The sequence below is a fragment of the Tamandua tetradactyla genome, chromosome 17, assembly GCF_023851605.1.
Source record: "Tamandua tetradactyla isolate mTamTet1 chromosome 17, mTamTet1.pri, whole genome shotgun sequence".
Taxonomy (NCBI): domain Eukaryota; kingdom Metazoa; phylum Chordata; class Mammalia; order Pilosa; family Myrmecophagidae; genus Tamandua; species Tamandua tetradactyla.
In genome coordinates this window covers 23,502,590-23,521,510 of record NC_135343.1, presented here as the reverse complement: position 1 = coordinate 23,521,510, position 18,921 = coordinate 23,502,590, and positions in this window count along the sequence as shown.

The following is an 18,921-nucleotide window of genomic DNA, read 5'->3' as shown; positions in this document are numbered from 1 at the left end:
CTCTTCTTTCATCTTACTGCCCAGTCTCTCTTCCTCAAGGACTTTCTTACATTTACACATGTCCACTTTCCTAGGTCTCCGGTAAACTCCACACACCACTTCGTACTCTTTTCAGACCCGCTTCCTTTTTCCTTTCTATACCCAAGAAAATACAGATTTCTGCTCTAAATTCTTATCTTTTCCTCCTTTTTTTCCCTTTTTATATACAGCATTGCACCCACAAATACATCTGTAGCCCACACCAATCACACCCAGGTCTCCACAATTATATACAATGCTCAAGGTTAACTTAAAAATTGGTATCTTTATGATAACGAGGAGAGCTGAAATCACTATAACAAAGAGAAATCTTAGGGTTTTTCATATAAGAGGTATTGTGTCCTTGTCTCTTCTTTAAAGGTAGAGAACTCAGAAAATTAATTAATTAATTAATTGATTGCTTAAATAGTTCCTTAGACACATAGAAAATTAAAGAAAACAATTAAGTTGCCTACCTATGAACCCAAGTTGTGGGTTCTAAAGCAAATAAAATGACTGACTCCATTTCCTGAATTGGGTATGGTTAGACCATACATCTAAAACTAAATAAACCTACTTCTGAGAGTTATGTTATACTGCAAGCCAAATTTATAAAACTACAGTAATGTTTTGATCAATGGTAAGAATTTTTACCCTGAGAACAAATTATAATAGCATTGTAAGTTATTTTGATGTTATAATTAAAATAATACAATATTCTAAAACATCTAAAATGTTAGGAATTCAACAGTAAAATGTATACAGATTGTAAGCAATATATGAATACTAATTGACATTTAAGTTGCTGAAAATTGAAACCAAAATGATTAGCAATAATACCCTAAGGTTCTGAATCCTATCCTGGTCGGGTTGTTAAATTTTGCTTGAGAGTTCTTCATGTCTTGTTAGGCCTTTCTGTACATCCTTTGAAAAACACCAAATCATTTGAAAAATTTAAGAAAGATGAGGATGTTCAACAGGTTTATGTTAAATGCCCTCCACAAATTTATTATGGATATATTGGTATACCATTAGTGCAATTTTATTTTTGCTTTGCAATTCACCTTTTACTATCTAAAGTCTAAATGCCAACAGAACTACCAAAAGTCCAACAAAAATGTTAAAACATAATAAACTCCAAACTTTATGGTTACTCTTACCAGGAAGGAGCAAACAGATGGAGAACAATTAGCACTCATGTGTTATTATTTTGCTAACACTAAAAAGTTAAGGTTTTATATATGCCATGATTTAAAATTGGGGCTTATTTCAATGAGCAGAAGTTAGTAGTTTATCAACGATTTACCCCAAACACTCAGCATATATCATTATATTACTTTCCTCCTAATTATGCATTTCTATACTTAGAAGACTTTATTCTTATATCCTTCATTTTCACCTCTTTGCATCATTTCTAGTTTCTCCAAATTTTAATTGCAACAATAATAGTAACAACAACAATAACAGCTGTCATCTATTGAAGGCCTGCCTTGTGCCAGGAATTCTATGACATGGTTTAATAAAGTATCTTATTTAATCAATATAACCATGGAATGCATCATTTGGTGGTTATAGTAATGAGGAAAGGAAGGAAGGGAGGGAGGGAGGAAGGAAGGAAGGAAGGAACGAAGAAACGAACGAACGAACGAACGAAGGAAGGAAGGAGGGAAGGGAGAGAGAACCTTTTTGAATTTGGGGTTTCAAATGCACAACCCTGGAATGGGAGAATGGGGAATGATTGGTGGAAGAAAACACAGATATGTTTCAAACATAGATTTTTAAGAATATGTAATAAGAAGTAAAACTAAGAGAGGCAGGGCAAGATGGTGGCTTAGTGAGGTGTGGGATTTAGTTTACCCCCCAGAGCAGCTAGTAAATAACCAGGAACAGTACAGAACAATTGCTGGGGCCACATCAGTGACCAGACACACAGTGTACACCCGTCTGGACCAGGTGGACCAGCTGAGACCCCACACAGAACTGTAAGTGCCCAAGCCAAGTAGATCAGTGCCCCTCCCCCAGGGACATTTTAGGCTGGTTCTCCAAGGGGAAAGGAAGCAGGCTTTACTAGCAGCAAAGGTTTAGTTCAACCAAGCTCCAATTGCAGAATTAGGTAACAAGTTCTGACTACTGAACGTAGGCCTCCAGCACAGATAAACCCGGAGTAAGCACTAGATACTGATATTCTCGCAAACAGTGAGGACAGCCAAATCAATGACCAATCTTGGCATTTGTCACCATGTAACTTATTTCTGCAAAGGATAGGCTAAACCTACGTAAAATTAGGCCTAAGAGTCACCCCCAGAGAACCTCTTTTGCTACTCAGATGTGGCCTCTCTCTCTAATCCAAATTGGCAAGTGAACTCATTGCCCTCCCTCCTACATGGGACATGACTCCAAGGGGTGTAAATCTACCTGGCACTGTGGGACAGAAATCTTGGGATGAGCTGGGACCTGGCATCAAAAGATTGAGAAAGGCTTCTTAATCAAAAGAGGAAAGAGAAAAATGAGACAAAAAAATTTCAGTGGCTGAGGGATTTCAAATAGAGCTGAGACATTATCTTGAAGGTTCTTCTTATGCATAATATAGATATCCCTTTAACTTATGGTATATTGGGGTGGCTGGAGGGAAGTACCCAAAACTGTTGAGCTATGTTCCAGCAGCCTTGTTTCTTGAAGACAATGTATAAAGATATAACATTTACAATGTGACTGTGTGATTGTGAAAATTTGTATCTGATGCTTCTTTCCCCAGGGTATAGACAGATGAGCTAAAAAATATGAATAAAAAATAAATAAATAATGGGGGGACAAACGGTAAAATAAATTGGGTAGATGGAAATACTAGTGGTCAATGCGAGGGAGGGGTAATGTGTATACTATGTACAAAGTTTTTCCTTTTTTATTATTTTTTCTGGAGTGATGCAAATCTTCTAAAAAAATGATCATGGTGATGCAACTATGTGATGACATTGTGAGCTATTGTTTATGGACTATATATGGAATGTGTCTGTGTGTGAAGATTTTTCAATAAAAATATTTTTGAAAGAAAGAAGTAATCCTAAATTGCTTCTAGTACCCACCCTAATACTAGACTACAATCCCTTAGTCTTGGAAGAGAAAGAGTCAGAAGAAATGGAGTGAGTATTTGTGCATTTCTGAAATCTTCGCATACATCCCTTTCCTCTTTAGTCACACATTCTTTCACTTCCCAAATTTTAACTAAGGGAAATCAAGGAAATCCTGAGCTGGGTTTGTAGGAGAGGAGTGAAGAAAAGGTTTGCACTTCACCTTCTGGAGAGTTCAGGAGTAACAGTAATGGTGTGTCTTGAAAAATAGACAAGAAACAAGTGCATAGAATGTACAAGAGCAAGCACAGAAAAGAGAGAGTAAGAAAGAGAGGAAAAAGTAGGGAGAGGAGGACAACAAACCTTTAGGTAGCTCTAATGAGGAAATAAGGAACGATGCAGAGCAGACTATGTGAAATGAAGACTGGTTCATAGATATTCAATGTGAAGGTGACATGCCTCATCCCTACCACAACAATTTAATTTACTGTAAATCTCCAGAACTTAGATGCAAAATCAGGAAAAAGTGGAAGCAATTTTGAAAAGCCAGAGAGTCCAGTGGAGAAGTAGCACTTTATCATGAAATTTCATTTCAGGTACAGTAAACTAAAGAAGACATATGTCCTGTATACCAGAGTATTGAGTATAGAACGACCTCCCTCCACCAAATTTATTAGAATACGTAAGCCTTGAGAAGATGCTTTAGCTTCATTAGAAACTTTTATTTCATGTAATTAAGATTGCTTATTGTTTAATTTAAAAGTTTTAAAATAATTTTCTAAATGGAACATATATAACAAACATTTTATCATATATGTATATTTATTCATCATCTTTTCATGTATAGCCTGGGCTATTTCATTGAAAGCGTATTTACTGATTCAAGTTTGACTTCCTCTTTTACATAGTCACACTCACATTCCAGTTTCAGTTGCTTTTAAGTGAGACTAGAATTTAAAAGATTTTGGAAGCTATCTGAACCTAGAATCACTTGACATTAAAACAAAGTTCTCAGTTTATACTTGTCTTATCCACAACTAATTCAATGCAATTGATTTTAGAAACTCATGATTATTCCGCCTTTCAATGTGATCAATTTCATTTCACTTGAAACAAATTGTCTTTTCATATATATTTCATTTGTATAATAATTACTTAAATGAAGAAATTACAATAATGTCAAAGTGGCATAAACAGGTTTGGCATCAACCAACCCTCAACCAGTAGTTCACACAGTTCATGAAATCAGAAGTGTGTGAACATACTATGTAGTAGCTAATAAAATATAATGTGCTAGAGCTATCAGACAGTATGGATACAGCCAGAATAAAGAGGGTTGTTTATCATCTGAGTGAATGAAGATTGTACCTAGGACATTTAAATTGTCACTATGTAATTTTAGCAGCATCAAAAAAAAATGACCACTAAAAAGTATATTTGTCTAGATAACTAAATTATCATGAAAACAACTTTTCTAAGGACATCTACAAATTAGGACATAGTTAGCTGCTTTAAATTGTTGTATGTACATAGCTTGTTCTTTTTTAAAATAACCTTATTATGCTGCTGTGCTGGTTTGAATCTGTTATGTACCCCAGAAAAAACACGTTTTAATCTGACTCAAACTTATGGGGGCAGATTCATGATTATTCAACCTTTCAATATGATCAATTTTAATCCTGATTTGATATTGTAGGGTGGAAACTTTTGATTAGATTATCTCCATGGAAATGTGGTGCTCCCAATTGTGGGTGTGACCTTTTGATTAGATGGAGATGTGACTCCGCCCATTCAAGGTGGGTTTTGATTAGTTTACTGGACCTCTTTAAAAGAGGAAACATTTTGGAGAGAGTTGAGAGCTGACATAGATGCAGACACTTGGAGAACAGCTGCTTCAGAGCTGACAGAGACAGAGTGCCAACAGAGAGAGCAGATGCCTAGACACAGACATTGCCATGTACCTTCCCATGAGATGCTAAGCAAGCCAGAACCCTGAGTTGTGTCCAAGAGGAGCTAAGTGAAAGCCCACAGACACTTAGAGAGGAAACCACTGGCATCAGAAGCTGGAAGCAACAGAACTGGAGACAAGGGCCAGCAGATGCCAGCCACCTGCCTTCCCAACTAACAGAGGTGTTCCAGATGGCATCAGCCTTTCTTGAGTGAAGATAACCTCTTGTTGGTGCCTTAGTTTGGACTTTTTCTCAGCCTTAGTACTGTAAACCTGTAACTTATTAAATTCCCTTTATAAAAGCCATTCCGTTTCTGGTATATTGCCTCTGGCAGTTTAACAAAAGTAATACAGATGTTTACTAAATTTATATTTATAGCCATCATTATTTTATCCTTAAAGTGATTTTATTGTAATTATTTTTCTGGTTTTCATAGAAAAATCCTTTATATAAATAACTGACTTTTTGAAGGGATACGTCAGGAAATTTTCAAAGTCCTGGCCTCTGCGCATTTTAAACGTTATGATAATTAATTTCCATTTCTCAAAAGAATTAATCAAAATCTAAGCATTCTTTGAGGCTGGTATATAGGACTTGTAAATCTGAAGATATACTAAATTAATATAATAACAAGAGGTAGGTCAGCGGAGGAAGCTTAAAAGGTGGTTCTCACTTACAAGGGTGGTACACACTAGAGTTATCTGCCTTACCTGAAATTCAAAAGTGTTCTTCAGACCATACATCTGCTTATTTAAATATACACTCACATATATACACAGATACACAGTATGTACACATACATACACACATGCATGCATCCCCAGGACTTCCGCATATTCTGTGCAATAATTATTCACAGAAAATTCCACAACCACTTTCTTATGGTAGACAGGGTAGTTATCACCCCAGAATATATGTTACATCCCTCCTTCATTGTGTGGTAACCATGAGCTTTGGTTGGATCCGAAGCAGGTAGCAAGCTATCCCCACTACCATATACACCCATATCTCCTAAGCCAATCAGTGCAATCTTGTTCCTCTATCTGAGTAATTTGTTAAAGGATGGGCAGGTAATGCAAACCTAACCCAAATTCTCCTGACACAGTGACAGGCTTAGAGGAGAGCAAGTGATCTAAGTTTTCATACCAGTATGAAGCCTAGTACTTTGTCCTCATAATTAGGGAAACAAAGGTTCTCTCTTTCTCTAGACAGTGATGGTAGAGTGGGGGTATGTGGTTGTGAAAGTGTGTGTGTGTGTGTGTGTGTGTGTGTGTATGTGACACATGGAACTACTATAGCCTTTGAGGGATTAAATCTGAGCAAATAAGCAATTCACATAGGGCAGAGCTCAAAGAACCTTAAAGGATTTAAGTTAAAACCTTTATTAGGGTTGAAGTTATCCTAACTTTGCAAATGAATACTTTTTTCCTATAGTAAGCAAGTATAAGGTTTTGTAGTAATTATTGTTTTAACCCATGTATTTGCTTTGGTATGTGAAACCAAAAGTATCCTAAGATTTCCTACATGTATTCCTACATGTGGAAAATTAAATAGACAGATGGTAGATAAGTAGGTAAATAGATGGATAGATGAAGGAAATAAAGGAAAGGAAGGAAGGAAGGAGGGCAAGCAGGCAAGCTCAATTGTTTGGTTATGCCTAACTAAATATGTCAGTATCTTTCAAAACTCCCCTTCTGCTGTATAAAGTCCAAAAAAATGGTGCCATCGAGTTGTCAGAGACCTAACGAGTCTCAGAGGTGTCCAGTCTTCTTCTGGGGCCGTCTCCATTCTTGTTGAGCAAGGGGTTCAACCACCCCAGGGAACACAGCTTTTTGGATCAATTTTTTTAAGTTGAAAATGGATCTGCAACGCCTGGGTCACCCCACTTTTTGTGTAGACAGTTTAGCAGCAAACATATTCAGGAGAGGGCTATACAAAGACAACTTAGTTTATAAAGGATTTCTCTTTACCATCTCCAGATATTTATATTATCAAAAGTAAATGAAGGGCAGGCCACGGTGGCTCAGCAGGCAAGAATGCCTGCCTGCCATGCCAGAGGACCCGGGTTCGATTCCCGGTGCCTGCCCATGTAAAAAAAAAAAAAAAGGTAAGTGAAAATGAAATTGTGTATGGATTATTTAGTGGTGGAGGAAGAATAGAATGCATAAAGTTCCCGGAGATGTAAAATGTATTTTGAAATAAAGTCATAAAGTCAATTTCACTTCAAATCAGTAATTAATTCCATTGTATTATGATGACTTTTCTTTCATGTTTCTAAATTTTGCAATACATGCATATGGTTTCATAAGATATTTAGGCTAGACTATAGAACATTTCCTTGCTATGCTTTCTTCCATAAAATGTACTCAATATTATTTAGAAAATATACATATGTTTCTTAGTAGGGAATTATGGTCTGTTTTAAGACGGTTACTACTATCTTGCCATCTTAAGCAGCACTTGAAAATAACTGTTTAGTCACTCACTCACTCATTTATTCATAAAAAAAACAAAAAAGTAGGGTTGAGCCAAGGGAAACAAACACACTTATATGTGAAAAAAAGCTAACCCCTCTAAGTTAATGGATATTTACCCAACAATGTGATAAGGGAAGGCTAAAAAGCCCCTCACCCACCCACCCATCTCCAATCTCTCAAATTAGATTCCTTATAATGGGATTTACCTAACAAAGCACTGTGGCCAATTATGGTTAATTTATGAAGTTACATGGCCTTATTAATCATTATAATCACACTCAACTTAGATCCATAAGAATGTAATTTAATGTAAAAATGCAATTTGGTCAAGAAATTGAATTGAAAATGAATCCCGACTGAATGCTGAATTAATTTTAGTCATCAACTGTACAGAACAAATTGATTAAGAAAAAAACAATATCAACAACAACAAAAAAGCCCAACACTTTAATACTGAATTGATTTAACTGATTAAAATATGGAGTACAGCCTTGCCCAGGACTGAGAAGCTTCCTTAGGAAAACTCAGCGCCTGTGAAACACTTTGTACCTTTCTGTTTAGAAGTTACATTTTAAGCATTCCTGTTGGATCATATTAAAAGGGCAAAAGTGCATTCAAAAGCCCTTGCCCTCCAAGTGATACAAAGAATTTGGCCACTGTCAGGGACCAACTGAAAAATACATGGTGCTTTTCCCTTCCATAATATTTTAAATGTGTACAAAGTCCTCATTATAACAATTCTATGACTGCTAATTATTATACAACACTTCTATTACTTCCTGTTTAATGGTTGTTTTGTTTTGTTTTGTTTTTATGAAGTTAGTTTTCAAAGCAAGTGAGAAAGAAATGTACCTTAGTTTGACTGTCATCTGTAGAGGATGGATTCCATGCAGTCATGTCATCTAAAATAATCACTTAATATTTAATGTTGAATGAACCATCAGTTCTCCCATATAGGGGGACATGGTAGGGGGATTTCAAAAGGAAAAAAAATCACTTCTTGGTAGAGAGATTTTCTACCTTTGAGCAGGAGAACTGAATATCTCTGAGAAGCTGAGGTGGACTAAAAATGGGCTGCTTTAATTTCCTTCAAAGAGTTTAGGCATGCCTATCACAAGATGGATGCAAACACAAGAAACTCTGTACTCTCTCACCCCAATATTATTGTGAAGGTTAAAATGAGGTAGAATAAACATCACAGGTTGCTTTGAAAGAGAAAAAAACAGTCATTAAGATGGAATCTTGAAAGAGAAAAAACAGTCATTAAGATGGACTTAAATGCTTCCCCCCTCTCTTTCTCCGCCGGCCCGCCACGCGGCGCCCACGCCCCGCAGCAGCCGAGCCGCCCGACCTCCTTCCCCCCTCTCTTTCTCCGCCGGCCCGCCGCGCGGCGCCCACGCCCCGCAGCAGCCGAGCCGCCCGACCTCCTTCCCCCCTCTCTTTCTCCGCCGGCCCGCCGCGCGGCGCCCACGCCCCGCAGCAGCCGAGCCGCCCGACCTCCTTCCCCCTCTCTTTCTCCGCCGGCCCGCCGCGCGGCGCCCACACCCCGCAGCAGCCGAGCCGCCCGACCTCCTTCCCCCCTCTCTTTCTCCGCCGGCCCGCCGCGCGGCACCCACGCCCCGCAGCAGCCGAGCCGCCCGACCTCCTTCCCCCCTCTCTTTCTCCACCGGCCCGCCGCGTGGCGCCCATGCCCCGCAGCAGCCGAGCCGCCCGACCTCCTCCCCCTCCTGCTCCAGCTGCTCTCCAACCACCACGGTGCCCTCTTCCCCCGCCTTCACCGTGCTCCTCCCCCACCAGCCTCGACAGCCTTGCCGCCCTCACCTTTCCTCCTCCAGAACAGCTACTGGGGGAGTGGAGATAATACAGAGCAGCTCCCGGAGCCACGAGGGAGATCAAAGGGACAGCGTACCCCATCCTGGAACGGCTGACTATCTGGGAGAACCAGCTCCGGTGAGATCACCAAGGGGCACGGGCTTTCCTGGGTGGGACGGCAAGCGACCGGAGTCCCTCCCTTCCACCTTCCCAGGCCAGCTGGTAGAATTGGACAGGCGGTCCCCTTAGGCCGCGGCGGCTGGTGCCCCCACCACACGAGGCCCCCCGGAACAACTGAGATAGTTGGGTCGGAAATCCCCAGACTGCGGAGAACAGTGACCGGGGGATCCCTTCCAAACACGTGACTCCCCCGTCGGCTGGGAACAGTGCACTCTCCCGGGCTGCGACAGCTGGTGCCCTCCCGCCACGCTTGGTGCCCCAGGCCGACTAGCTAATTTGGCCGGACGCTCTCCTGTGCTGCGACGGCCGGCGACCCTCCCCGCATTCGGAACCCCAGGCCGGCTGGCATTCTTCCAAGACGCTTCGGCTGCCGAACCTCCCCTACGGCGAGAATTTTCCAGAGTTAAAGGACCTACAGCAACTTTCACTGGTGGAACCCACAGACAAACGTGTGCCATGAGCGCCACCTACTGGGCAGGATAAGAAAAACAGAACCAAGAGATTGCACAGAAAAATCTTTCAACCTGTGGGGTCGAACACCCGGGGAAATCTGACTAAACGCCCAGACGCCAGCAGAAGATAACGGATCACGCTCAGAAAATTGAACATATGGCCCAGTCAAACGAAGAAACCAATAGTTCAAATGAGATACAGGAGCTGAAACAACTAATGCTGAATATACGAACAGAAATGGAAAACCTCTTCAAAAACGAAATCGATAAATTGAGGGAGGACATGAAGAAGACATGGGCTGAACATAAAGAAGAAATAGAAAAACTGAAAAAACAAATCACAGAACTTATGGAAGTGAAAGATAAAGTAGAAAAGATGGAAAAAACAATGGATACCTACAATGGTAGATTTAAAGAAACAGAAGATAGAATTAGTGATTTGGAGGATGAAACATCTGAATTCCAAAAAGAAACAGAAACTATCCGGAAAAGAATGGAAAAATTTGAACAAGGTATCAGGGAACTCAAGGACAATGTGAACCATACAAATATACGTGTAGTGGGTATCCCAGAAGGAGAAGAGAAGGGAAAAGGAGGAGAAAAACTAATGGAAGAAATTATCACTGAAAATTTCCCAACTCTTATGAAAGACCTAAAATTACAGATCCAAGAAGTGCAGCGCACCCCAAAGAGATTAGACACAAATAGGCGTTCCCCAAGACACTTACTAGTTAGAATGTCAGAGGTCAAAGAGAAAGAGAGGATCTTGAAGGCAGCGAGAGAAAAACAATCCGTCACATACAAGGGAAACCCAATAAGACTATGTGTAGATTTCTCAGCAGAAACCATGGAAGCTAGAAGACAGTGGGATGATATATTTAAGTTACTAAAAGAGAAAAACTGCCAGCCAAGACTCCTATATCCAGCAAAATTGTCCTTCAAAAATGAGGGAGAAATTAAAACATTCTCAGACAAAAAGTCACTAAGAGAATTTGTGACCAAGAGACCAGCTCTGCAAGAAATACTAAAGGAAGCATTAGAGTCAGATACAAAAAGACAGAAGAGAGAGACATGGAGAAAAGTGTAGAAAGAAGGAAAGTCAGATATGATATATATAATACAAAAGGCAAAATGGTAGAGGAAAATATTATCCAAACAGTAATAACTCTAAATGTCAATGGACTGAATTCCCAATTAAAAGACATAGACTGGCAGAATGGATTAAAAAACAGGATCCTTCTATATGCTGTCTACAGGAAACACACCTTAGACCCAAAGATAAATATAGGTTGAAAATGAAAGGTTGGGAAAAGATATTTCATGCAAACAACAACCAGAAAAGAGCAGGAGTAGCTATACTAATATCCAACAAATTAGACTTCAAATGTAAAACAGTTAAAAGAGACAAAGAAGGACACTATATACTAATAAAAGGAACAATTAAACAAGAAGACATAACAATCATAAATATTTACGCACCGAACCAGAATGCCCCAAAATACGTGAGGAATACACTGCAAACACTGAAAAGGGAAATAGACACATATACCATAATAGTTGGAGACTTCAATTCACCACTCTCATCAATGGACAGAACATCTACACAGAGGATCAATAAAGAAATAGAGAACCTGAATATTACTATAAATGAACTTGACTTAACAGACATTTATAGGACATTACATCCCACAACAGCAGGATACACCTTTTTTTCAAGTGCTCATGGATCATTCTCAAAGATAGACCATATGCTGGGTCACAAAGCAAGTCTTAACAAATTTAAAAATATTGAAATCATACACAACACTTTCTCGGATCATAAAGGAATGAAGTTGGAAATCAATAATAGGCGGAGTGCCAGAAAATTCATAAATACATGGAGGCTCAACAACACACTCTTAAACAACAAGTGGGTCAAAGAAGAAATTGCAAGAGAAATTAGTAAATACCTAGAGGCAAATGAAAATGAAGACACAACATATCAAAACTTATGGGACGCAGCAAAGGCAGTGCTAAGAGGGAAATTTATTGCCCTAAATGCCTTTATCAGAAAAGAAGAAAAGGCAAAAATGCAGGAATTAACTGTCCACTTGGAAGAACTGGAGAAAGAACAGCAAACTAATCCCAAAGCAAGCAAAAGGAAAGAAATAACAAAGATTAGAGCAGAAATAAATGAAATTGAAAACATGAAAACAATAGAGAAAATCAATAAGACCAGAAGTTGGTTCTATGAGAAAATCAACAAGATTGATGGGCCCTTAGCAAGATTGACAAAAAGAAGAAGAGAGAGGATGCAAATAAATAAGATTAGAAATGAAAGAGGAGACATAACTACTGACCTCACAGAAATAAAGGAGGTAATAACAGGATACTATGAACAACTTTACGCTAATAAATACAACAATTTAGAAGAAATGGACAGGTTCCTGGAAAGACATGAACAACCAACTTTGACTCAAGAAGAAATAGACGACCTCAACAAACCAATCACAAGTAAAGAGATTGAATTAGTTATTCAAAAGCTACCTGTAACTGGTAGCATGATGTACTGGTCTGAATCTGTGGTGGACCCCAGAAAAGCCATGCCTTTTGATCCTCATTCAATATTGCTGGGTGGGAGCATTTTGATTGTTCCCATGAAGATGTGACCCACCCAATTGTGGGTGGTAACTTTTGATTAGATGATTTCCATGGAGGTGTGTCTCCACCCACTGAAGGTGGAGTTGCTTGTTGGAATCCTTCTTGAAAAGAGGAAACATTTTGGGGAGAGTCCCTATTTGGTAGAGCCATGAGAAAGCCAGCAGATGCCGCCATGTTCGTCATCAGCCCTTCCAGCTGAGAGAGAAACGTTGAAAGTCATCGGCCTTCTTAAACCAAGGTATCTTTCCCCAGATGCCTTAAATTGGACATTTCTATAGACTTGTTTTAATTGGGACATTTTCTCAGCCTTAGAACTGTAAACTAGCAACTCATTAAATTCCCCTTTTTAAAAGCCATTCCGTTTCTGGTATATTGCATTCTGGCAGCTAGCAAACTAGAACACATGATATATTAAGAAAGTTAGACTTTCCTGTCATTATTTAATAATTTCTACATGAGACTAAAGCACCTTACTGTAAAGCAAAATGACATCTAAAAAGGAAGGAAAGCAGAAACTGGCATTTTGTTGAGTGCTGATATGCCATGACAGCAAAGTGTTTCTATGTTCCCATCAACCTATCTATTAATAAGGGCACCTAACCATGTGCCAAAGACTTAATTCTAAGCACTGATGATAGAGCCATGAACAAAACAGAAAAACATCTCTCTTCTGTCTTATTTAATTCTCATATTAAAGATGTGACATTTTATTATATTCTCCCCCTCATATAGATGAGGAAACTAAGGTCCTAAGAGTTTAATGACTCTCTAGGATTTAAAACTAGATCAGTTTCACTCTGATGTCTACAATTTTCTTTCTATCATCAAGCTACCTCCTCAAAATGTTTAAATACCAGTCCTTTGATTAAAAAAAAGTGTTTTGGGACCAGAATTATTTTATGTTAAATTAAGAGCCACATCATCTTTGGTTGTCAAATCCATTTTGCCACAGCATAACACTCCACCTTAGCTTATTAAGGGAAAAGTTTGAGTTTGTGAAGAGAGATGAACATTTGCATGAAAATAAATTAGAAACTGTTCTTTATACATTATAGTGATTCTTTGAAAAGTTGTATAAGGATGCCTAGAGAAAAACTATATATTTTATAAAGTTGACAAAATATGGAGAATAAAAAATAAGGCATAGTAAGGTGCAGATGGGTTATATCAGGACACAAAGTGTTTAACTATATGCAAAGCCTATGCTAGTGGTAGGTGTCAACTTTAAGAACTTCCTAGTAACCAAAGCAAAGAGAGAAAGCCTGTAATGAATAAAATTCACAATATGTAAATAATTTATTAAATTTCATTTCAGTGAAAATTTTACTTTGAGCAGGGGTTGGCAAACATTTTTCCATAAGGGGCCAGGTAGTAATATTATTGGCTTTGCAAGCCATAAGTTCTCTGTCCTGTCACAGCTAATCAGTTCTGCCATTGTAGCATGAAAGGAGCTATAAACAACTCATAAATGAATAGGCATGTTTGTATGCCAATAAAAGTGGAATTTTTTTGCAAACACAATGAGTGGGCTGGATTTGGCCCTCTAGCCACAGTTTACTAACCTCTGATCTAAACCATCACAAATAGATATTACTTATTTCATGAACAAGGTACCTTGTGAATTTTTCTACAAAATAAAATTATATTTACACACCTTTGTAGTTCTATTTTCCTAGGTCACTCAAGCAAACATCATGCAAAATAAAATTTAGAAAAGCATGACCCCCACAAAACAATAAAAGCATAACCCAAATATATGCTGAATATAAAAGTCTCACTTTAAATTCAAAGACACAAGTAAGTTGACAGTGAAAGAACAGAGAGAATATTCCAAACTAAAGGTAACAAAAGACAACTGGGATAGTTATATTAGTATCAGATAAAATAAAACTGTAACTAGAGGCAAAGTAGGACAAAATAGATTGATGAGTCAACTGAACAATAAGACAAAACACTTATAAATGTATGTGCATCTAATGCAGAGCTCCAAAATATATGAAGCAAATATTGACAGATTTGATGGAAGAAATAGATGGTTCTACATTAATAGTAGGAGATTTCAGTGCACTGTTTTCAATAAGGGATAAAAAATCCACACAGAAGATCACTGAGGAAATAGAAGACTTGAAAAATACTATAATCATACTCACTAATACATATATAAAGCACTTCCCTCAACAACAGAATACATATTTTTCTCTAGTGCACATGGGTCATTCTCTAAGACAGACCCTATGTTAGTTCACAAAACAGGTCATAATAAATGTTAAAATATTGAAATCTTACAATATATCTTCTCTGAGCAGATGGAATAAGCTGGAATCAATAACAAAGGGACAACTGTAAAATTCACAAACATGTGGAAATTGAACAACACATTCTTAAATAAGCAATAGGTCAAAGAAGGCATCACAAGAGAAATTAGGAAATACCTTGAAGTGAAATGAAAAAACCAATATACCAAAATCTATGGGATGCAGCAAAATCAAAGGTAAGAGGGATAATCAGAATCTAAATGCTTACATTAAAAAAGAAGAAAGATTTCAAATTAGAGAACTCCACAACTGAAGGATCTAGAAAACGAAGAGCAAACTAAACCTAAATAGAACAGAAGGAAAAAATATATATTAGAGAAGAGATAAATGAAATAGGGCATAAAAACAACAATAGAATCAAGGAAATAAAAAAATTGATACTTAGAAAAGATAAAGTCAACAAACTTTTAGCTAGACTGAAAAATCAAGAGAGAGGAGGCAAATAACTCAAATAAGAAGTGAAAGGGGAGGTATTAATAGTGTCCACAGTAGTAAAAAAGATCATAGGAGGCATATTGGTTTGCTAAATGCTGCTGGAATGCAATATATCAGAAATGGAACTACTTTTAAAAAGGGAATTTATTAAGTTGCAAGTTTATGTTCTAAAGATGTAAAAATATCCAAACTATGGCATCCATAAAAGGATACCTTGACTCAAGAAAGATGGATGGATCCAGAACATCTCTGTCAGCTGGGAAGGCATGTGGCTGGTGTCTGCTGGTGTCATTTCACCTTGCCTGGGGACATTTACTTTCTGCATCTCCAAATGTCTAGGTCTCTTGTTGGCTCTGTTACTTCTGAGGTTTCTCCAAAATATTTCCACTTCCAACAGACTCCAGTAAACCAACCATGACACATCTTGAATGGGCAGAGTCATAGCTCCATCTAATCAAAAGTTAACACATACAATTGGGCATACCACACCTCCATGGTAATAATCTAATCAGAAGTTTTCACCCTACGACACTGAATCAGGATTAAAGGAAATGGCTGTCCCCACAAGATGGGGTATGGTTTTTCTGAGGTACATAATAGTTTCAAGCCAGAACAAGAGGTTACTTAAGAAAAGCTGTAAGTCAACAAATTATATAACCTAGATAAAATGGACAAATTCTTGGAAACCAGACTACCTGCACCGACTCAAGAAGTAATAGATCTTAACTGACAAATAACAAATAGAAATTGAGTCAGTAACCAAAAGCCTCCCAACAAAGAAAAGCGCAGGACCAGATGGCTTCACAAGTTATTTTTATCAAAGATTTCAAGAACAAACACCCTTCATGCCCAAGCTCTTCTGGAAAATCAAAGAGGAGGGAACACTTATTAACTAAGTTTATGAGATCCACATCAACTTAACACAAAAGACAAATAAAGATATCACATGAAAGAAAAAATTTTACACAGGTCCCTATTATATAATTTTTAAAAATAAACTCAGCAAACTGCTAGCAAACAGAATACAGTAACACATGGAAAGAACTATACGTCATGATCAAGTGGGATTTATCCCAGCCCTCTTATACTGAATCACATAAGAAAATTAATTAATGTAATTCACAACATTAATAGAATGAAGGAATAAGACACATGATCATCTCATCTCAATTGACAAAGAAATAGCATTTGATAAAATCTAGCACCCTTCTGGACAAAAGCACTTAGAAAACTAGCAATAGGAGGAAACTTCCTCATCAAGACAGAGCATATATATGAAAAATCCAGAGCGAACATCACATTCAATGGTGTAAAACTGAAAGTTTTCCTTCTCAGACAAGGATACCAACTGTCACCATGTTATTCAACATTGTACTGGAAGTTCAATCCCAAGCAATTAGGCAAGAAAAAAGAAAAGGTACCCAAACTGGAAAAGAACAAGTAAAACTTTCCTTATTACAAACAATATGATCATATGTATAGAAAGCCCTGAAGCATCCTTACAAAGCTAAGAGAGCTAACAAAGAAATGTGGCAAAATGACACAAAATCAGTGGTGTTTCTATATACTAGTATCAAACAATCTGAAGAGGAAATCAAGAAAAAAATACCATTTACAATAGCAATTAAAATAATCAAATATCTATGAATAAATTTAACCAAGTATGTAAAGGACTTATACATGGAAAAAACACAAAATGTTGCTAAAATAAATCAAAGCAGAACTAAATAAATGGAGGACATTCCATGTTCATGGATTGGAATATGTCGATTCAACCAATGGCAAGTTAGGGATTCACTGAAATCATAACCAAAATTCCAAAAGACTTTCCTGCAGGAAATGGAAAAGCAGAGGTCCCTGAATAGCCAAAACCATCTTGAAAAGGAAGAACAAATTTGGAGAATTCATACTTCCCAATTTTCAAACTCATTGCAAAACTACAGTAATCAAAACAGGCTGTTGCTGGAACAAGGGCAGACAAAAAGACCAATGGAATCAACATGAGAGGCCATAAATAGATCCTCACATCTATGGCCAATTGATTTTTGACAAGGGTGCCAATTTCACTCAATAGGGAAAGCATAGACTTTAAAAAATGGTATGAGTAAATTGGATAAGCAAAAAAAAAAAAATGAAACTGGATCTCTAATTCACATCATATTCAAAAATTAAATCAAAATGTAACAAAGACCTAAATATAAGAACCAAAATTATAAAACTCCTAGAAGAAAACATAGGCAAACATCTTCAGGACCTTGTGTTAGGCAATGGCTTCTTAAATTTTACACCAAAAGCATGAGTAACAAAAAGAAAACTAGATAAATGGAACTTCATCAAAATTAAAACTTTCGTGCATCAAGGAAATTTATCATGAAAATAGAAAAACAACCTACAGAATAGGAGAAAATCATTGGAAACCAGAAATCCTCTAAGGGTTTAAAATCAGAATTATAAGGAAACCCTATAACTTAACAACAGGAAAACCAACAACCCAATTATGAAATAAGCAAAGACTTGAATAGACATTTCTCTAAAGAAGAGATACATATGGCCAATAAGTACATGAAAAGACGTTCATCATCATTAGCCATTAGGGAAATTTTACACTCTATTACAATGGTTAATATCTTTACATTAAGACCATTTACACTAATTGGAATGGTTATAATTTTTAAAAAACAGAAAATACTAAGTATTGGTGAGGATGTGGAGAAATATCAACACTCATTCATTGTTGGTGGGAATGTAAAATGGTGCAGTTGTAGAAAACAGTTTGAAAATTCCTCAGAAAGTTAAGTATAGAATTATCACATGACCCAGCAATTCCACTTCTAAGCATATACCCCAAAGATTGAAAAAAGGGACTTGAACAGATATTTGCACACTGATGTTCATAGTGGCATTATTCACAATTAGCAAAAGACGGAAGCAAATCAAGTGTCTATCAACAGATGAATGGGTAAACAAAATGTGGTATTTACATTCAAGGGAATAATATTTAGCTACAAAAAAGAATGAAATTCTGATACTTGAGACTACATGGATGAACTTTAAAGACAAGATGTTGAGTGAAATAAACCAAAGAACAAAGGATAAATATTGCACAATATCACAGATATAAAATAATTAGATAAGCAAATTTATGGAGTCAGAAACTAGACTAGAGGTTATGAGAGGCCAGAGTGAGGTATGGGACTGACTAGTTAATGCTTAATTGGAACAGAGTTTATGTTTGGGGAAATGAAAAAGTGCTGGTTATAGATGGCAGTGAAGGTAGTACAACATTGTGAATGTAATTAACACCATTGAATTTTAAATTTGAATGTGGTTTAAAAGGGAAATTTTAGTTTATATGCATTACTACAATAAAAAACTTTTAAAGCTATACAACTCTACAACATAGTGAATTCTATTGTAATCTATTGACTATAGTTAATAGCATAATTAGAATAGTAATGCTTTATCAGTTATAAAAAAGTTACTAAACTAATGCAAAGTGTTAATAGAAAAAACGGTGTGGGTCAGTGGGGTATATCGGAAGTCTGTATTTTCTGCATGTTATTTCTCTAAATCTA